Raw genomic sequence first — 6,000 nt, forward strand, 5'->3', positions numbered from 1 at the left:
AACCCCAAATTGCCTTGTCTTTCCCCTTCCAATAAAATAAAATGAGCTAGAGAAGGAAATGGGAAAGCATTCCAGTATCTTTGCCTAGAAAAATCCCAAATGGGATCAGGAAGAGTGTGACACAATTGAAATGACTGAACAACAACAATAACATCCATTGTTTTCCTTTTCTATTACTTAACTAGTATTAAAGAATTTTGATACTTAAGTAATATTACTTTGAAATGTAATTCAGGGTCTACTTTTTTCCCACAAGATCCTAGACTTGAGGTAGATTTTGCTTCCCCCCCTAATTCTGTGAAGTATATATTTCCCTTTGGTAGTTTGAAGGTAAAGAGCAAAGTCTGTAAATTAGTTTAATATCATATAGTAAATATGATTGGTATAGTATACATATAGTAAATATGTATTGGTAAAACAAAATTGTGAGCAATGAATATCCCTCTGATTGTCATTATTTCTACAAAGAATTTTCATAAATCTTTAGGCTTGGTAGATCGTTGGGTGTTTTATGCCTTTTTGAAGTTATTTTGAATGGAATTTCTCTTTATATTATTTCTTTAAGGATTTTGTTTTTGGGGGCAGCCAGGTGGCTCAGCGAGTAAGAGTACCAGCTCCAGTGTCAGGATGACCTGGGGATCAAATATGGGCTCAGATACTTATTTAGCACCACACCCAGAAATAACTGACCATGTAACCTTGAGCAAGTTACTTAACCCCAATTGCTTAAAAAAAGGATTTTGTTTCTGCTGTATAGAAACGCTGATGATTTTTGTGGATTTTTTTCCTGACTACTTAAGGTATTAATTTGTTCAGTTAGTTTCTTTACTAGTTATATAGTATTTTCTAAGTAAACCATCCTTAGCATATATAGAATTATGTTTAACAATAGTGGGGAGAATGAGCTTATTTATTGGGAAAACTACTGCTATTTCTCTATTTACAATTATGCTAGCTTTTAGATATTACACTTTTGTCATGTTAAAATGGTGTATCTGCCCATGCTTTTTAGGGTTTTTAGTATAAATGAATGTTGGATTTTATCAGGGTGTTTTCTGCATCCTATTACATCATTACTTTTGTTTTTTAAAATGACTATTTTCCTAATGTAGAATTACTCTCTTGCAACCCTAGGATATAGTGAGTAGTATTTAGGATATATTTCTTTATGTCTTCCTATTTGATTTCAGTTTTAAAATTTTACATCAGTTTTCATTCATGATATAGTGGATAGAAAGCAATCCCTGAGGCAGGAGGCTTTTAGTTAAAGTCCTGTCTCTGACATGTATGAAGGGTTTGTGGCTTTGATTAAATTACTTTGGTTAAATTACTTCTCATTGATTGAGACAACTGTACATTGCAGAACATTTACTATTATGCATTAGTAGAGGGAAGTTGCCTCACTAGGGGACTTCCTTTTATAGTGAAATCACAATTCGTGGGTGTGGATACATCCTGATAAAAATCTGTGATAAATAGAAACTCAGGCACAAAGATTAAAGCATGATCCGTTTCTTAGTATGTCTAGCAAATACCAATAAATTGGATCCCAGACTCTTCCATAGTCAAGGATGTATATGACAGAGCAACTCTTTTATAGCATTTACATAGGTGCATTTCACTTCTGATTGATTGATTGATGCTATATACATTAGTTCCTCACCAGGTAGACCAGTATCCCCTAAAATTCTTTGGAAAGTTCCTTGGCGGGTAAAAAAAATCCTATCACCAGATTGATTTGCCTCCCCTGGAAAGTCCCTTGGTAGGAAAATATCCTATCACTGATTGATTCATAGCCTTCCATAGGTCAGCAAAAGCTCACAGATTAGACTTTTTGTGGTTGTATTTAGCATATAGAAATAGGGAATTTAAACTCTTACAAATTTTGCTAATAGGACCTATACAATTAAGTCTGAATTTGATTCATACATATTGATTCTGATTAGATAAACTGATCAGACATAATTTGCAAATAATATTCAAGGAACATAAATTTTCAAATTTTATAGTAGAAAAATGAAGGGAGCTCAAATTAATATAATGAGGGGGACAGTCAATACATAGTGGATTAATCAATAGTGATTTATTTATTTATTTGTCTTTTTTGGAGGGGGGGAAGGCAGAGCAATTGCGGTTCAGCGACTTGCCCAACATCACACAGCTATTAAGTACGTTAAATGTCTGAGGCAGGATTTGAACTGAGGTCCTCCTGACTCTAGGGCCAGTGCTCTCTTCACTGCACCACCTAGCTGTCTCTAGAGTATTTTTTCATCTAACTACAGATAGCTTTAATTATTTTGCCTGAAAGCTGCCTGTTCATAACCTTTGACGATTTTATTAATTGGGGAATGACTCTTAGTTTCACTAATTTGACTCATTTCTCCATATATTTGAGAAATAAGGCATTTATCAGAGAAACTTGCTGTAAATTTTTTTTCACAGTTAAGATTACTCACTGTGTATTTCCTTTCATCTTATTTTCCCTCTTGTTTATCCTACTCTATCTACTTTTACCCTGCCATCCTAAAAATATTTTTCTTCTGGCTGCTATCTCTCCTAATCTGCCCTCTCCAGCCCTGCCCCTTTCTCTTATCACCTACTCTTCCAACTTTCCTGTAGGGTAAGATAAATTTCTATATCCAGCTGAGTGTGTATATTTTTCCCTCTTTGTGCCATTTCTGATAAGAATAAGGTTCAAGCATCCCACCACCATCCCTCTTTGCAGACAACCTTCATCTTCCCTTCCACTGTAAAAGCTCTTTAATGTCTCCTTTATGTGAGATAATACACTCCATTCTCCCTCTTCCTTCTTCCTTTTCCCCAGTACATTCTTCTTTCATACCTTAATTGTATTTTATAGATATAATCTCATATTCAACTCATGCCTGTGTCCTCAGTCTATGTATATTTCTTCAAATAGATCTAATAATGATAAAGTTCTTAGGAATTACAAGTATCATCTTCCCATGCAGGAATGTAAATAGTTTAACCTTATTGAATTCCTTATAATTTTTCTTTCCTGTTTACCTTTTAATGCTTTTTATTTATTTATTTTTTTTGCTTTTTTTGGAGGGGGAAAGGCAGGGCAATTGGGGTTAAGTGATTTGCCCAGGGTCACACAGCTAGTAAGTGTTAAGTGTCTGAGGCCGGATTTGAACTCAGGTCTTCCTGACTCCAGAGCTGGTGCTCTGTTTTATTGTGCCACCTAGCTGCCCCTTTTAATGCTTTTCTTGAGTCTTGTATTTGAAAATCAGATTTCCTGTTCAGTTCTGTTTTTTTCATCAGGAGGACTTTCAAGTCCTCTGTTGAATTTCCATTTTCCCACTTGAGGGATTATACTGAGTTTTGCTGGGTAGATGATTCTTGTATGTAATCCTAGCTCCTTTTCCCTCCAGAATGTCATATTCCAAGACCTTTGAACTTTAATGTAAAAGCTGCTAAATCTTGTCTTATCTGGACTGTGGTTCCATGATAATTTGAATTGTTTCTTTCTGGCTGCTTGCAGTATTTTCTCCTTAATCAGAGACTTCTGGAATTTGGCTCTAATATTCCTGTGAACTTTCATTTTTTTGTATACTACTGTTTTCTCTCTTTGCTCCAGCCCCTTGGGTCAGTACTCTGAGTTCTTCCACCCTGCTCCCCTTACCAAAAACAAACAAAAAAAATCTTAAAAAGAGTTATTCAAGTAAAAGCAGCAGAACAGAGGCACAGAGAAACTTGCCCTTGTGGTTGGATTGTGGGGGCTTGGCTTGAGATCTCTGACACCAAGAGAAGAGACCTTTGTCCCACTCTGCCCACTCCCCTATCTGTTCAGTCCCCACTTGTCTCTCTCTCCCAACCCTTCCCTATCCCTCTCCACCCTGTTCTTGGTTCTGGACAGGTCCAACATGTTCCTCCTATTGCTTTTGTTTCATTGTCTTCAGCCTTCATGTGTCCTTGAAACTTTTGCTGGCCCCCTCCCTCCACAGATACATAGACCCCTTTCTTCTTCCTTTCCCACTATTGTGGATAGAGTCATGATACAAAAATTTGTGTAGATTAGTTCACTAAAGTAAAGCAATTACTTTCTGTACTCTGTTATATAGTGACACTCCATCCCCTTAACCCTGGGCATTTTCACCGACTGTCTCCCCATTTCTGGATTTTTCTCTTTCCCCATATCTGTTTCCTGGCATTTCTGACTTCCTTCAAATACCCTCTTCTGCAAAGAAGTCTTTATCTCCCTTAATGTAAGTTCCTTCCCTTTTAGATTATCTCCATTTTGTCCCATACATTTTGTATATAGTTGTTTGTTTTCTTCCCCATTAGACTGTGAGCTCCTTGAAAGTAGGTAGTTTCTTGGGGGATGGGGTAGTCTCTGTATCCTCAGCCCTTAGTACAGTGCTTGGCACATAGTAGATGCTTAATAAATATTTGTTAACTTTGCAAATATTCTCATATGAAAAGGGAAAATCACTAATTATATATCCTCATTTTTGACTGTTTTCTTTCCCCACCATAAGTGTATACTTAGCTTAGGTGAAATTCTTTTGTGGCATCCTTTTTTTTTTTAAGCAATTGGGGTTAAGTAACTTGCTCAAGGTTACATGGCCAGTTATTTCTGGGTGTGGTGCTAAGTATCAGAGCCCGGATTAGATCCCAGTTCATCCCCACTCTGGGGCCAGTGATCTTACTCACTGTGTCATCCTTTTCTAAGAAGTTTTCTTTTATATTCTACCTTTTCCTATTCTCTTCTATTTTATTATTAATTCTGCCCTCTTATTTCTAGGTTATAAATTTACTTGTTTTTTCAAAAAGTTTTTATTCAAGTTTTTATATCATATTTTCCTTCCTCTCCCATAGATGCATCCCATATAACACAGTATTTTTTAAATTAAAAAAAAAAACAGGAAAAGAAGAGAACAAATAAGTCAAAAACTTGGGGCACATGTAACACCTCTGGACCTTTCACCTCTTTGAAGGAGCACATGGGAATATTTTTTTTTGTTCCATCCTTGTTTCTTGCAATTTTGCAGCATTCACTTTTTGATTATGCTTTGTTCTTTTCATTTACATTGGTTATAGTCATTGTGTATGGTTTTTTTCTTGGCTCTGCTTACCTAGCTGTCCAATTAAGGAGGTTCAGGATTCATGTGAACGGAACACTTGGCACTTCAAAAGATCCAATATAGTTTATTTAGAATATAGGTGAATCAGAAGGAAACTGGATATAACAGAGTAAAAGGCTTAGGAATAGTAAGATAAGAGCAACTATGATTAATAAATAAATATACACACACACACACACACACACACACACACCCCATGTTTCCCCGATAATAAGACCTATCCCGAAAATAAGCCCTCCCCTTACTGTGTAAGATTCCTCTAAAATAAGCCCTCCCCCGAAAATAAGCCCTATTGAGATTGCTGCTGTAATGAAGGTGATGCCCTGCGCTACACGCTACATTATGGTACCCTCTGTTTGCACCGTCCCCCCCTCCCCCGGGTGAAACGCATGCCGCACTCTGAGCTGCATCCAGTCAGAGCTGCAGCAGTGAGCGTGTCATCCTGTTCTTCCCCAGTGATTTGCTTGCTGGCGCCATTGAGAGCAGTGCCGCAGAGGAGAGCTGAGGCAGGACAACATAAGCCCTCCCCTGAAAATAAGCCCTCTGGTGTTTTTCTTTCCAAAAAAATAATAAGACAGTGTCTTATTATCGGGGAAACACAGTATACATACACATATTTATAGTCATCACTGATGTGGGGAAGCACCAACACCTAACCACACAAGCTGGGGAATCCCAGGTACAGCCATTAAGCGTCCCACTTGGGAGGGTCCCAGGAAGGACGTCTCCTCCATGGGTGAGATTACAATTTGGGGTCTGAATCTTACAGTCTAAGTAGTGCTGAGAACAAAGATGGCATAGTGTTTTTAGCCAGGTGTTTTTAGCAAGCATCATATCTTGTATGAGGCCTGGGACAGAGGGCAATCCCTCCAAGGCGCCCCCCCCCCCCCCC

At 37.7% G+C, this 6,000-nt stretch overlaps 1 protein-coding gene across 3 annotated transcripts in view; it reads left to right on the plus strand.

The window, feature by feature from the left end:
• IPO8 (importin 8) overlaps positions 1 to 6,000 on the plus strand; it is a 214,906-nt gene that overhangs the window by 18,313 nt on the left and 190,593 nt on the right. The gene's annotated exons all lie outside the window — the stretch shown is intronic.

This window comes from Petaurus breviceps, unplaced genomic scaffold (assembly GCF_028583685.1).
Source record: "Petaurus breviceps papuanus isolate PSGF00001 unplaced genomic scaffold, PetGlider_PUasm1.0 221, whole genome shotgun sequence".
Lineage (NCBI taxonomy): Eukaryota > Metazoa > Chordata > Mammalia > Diprotodontia > Petauridae > Petaurus > Petaurus breviceps.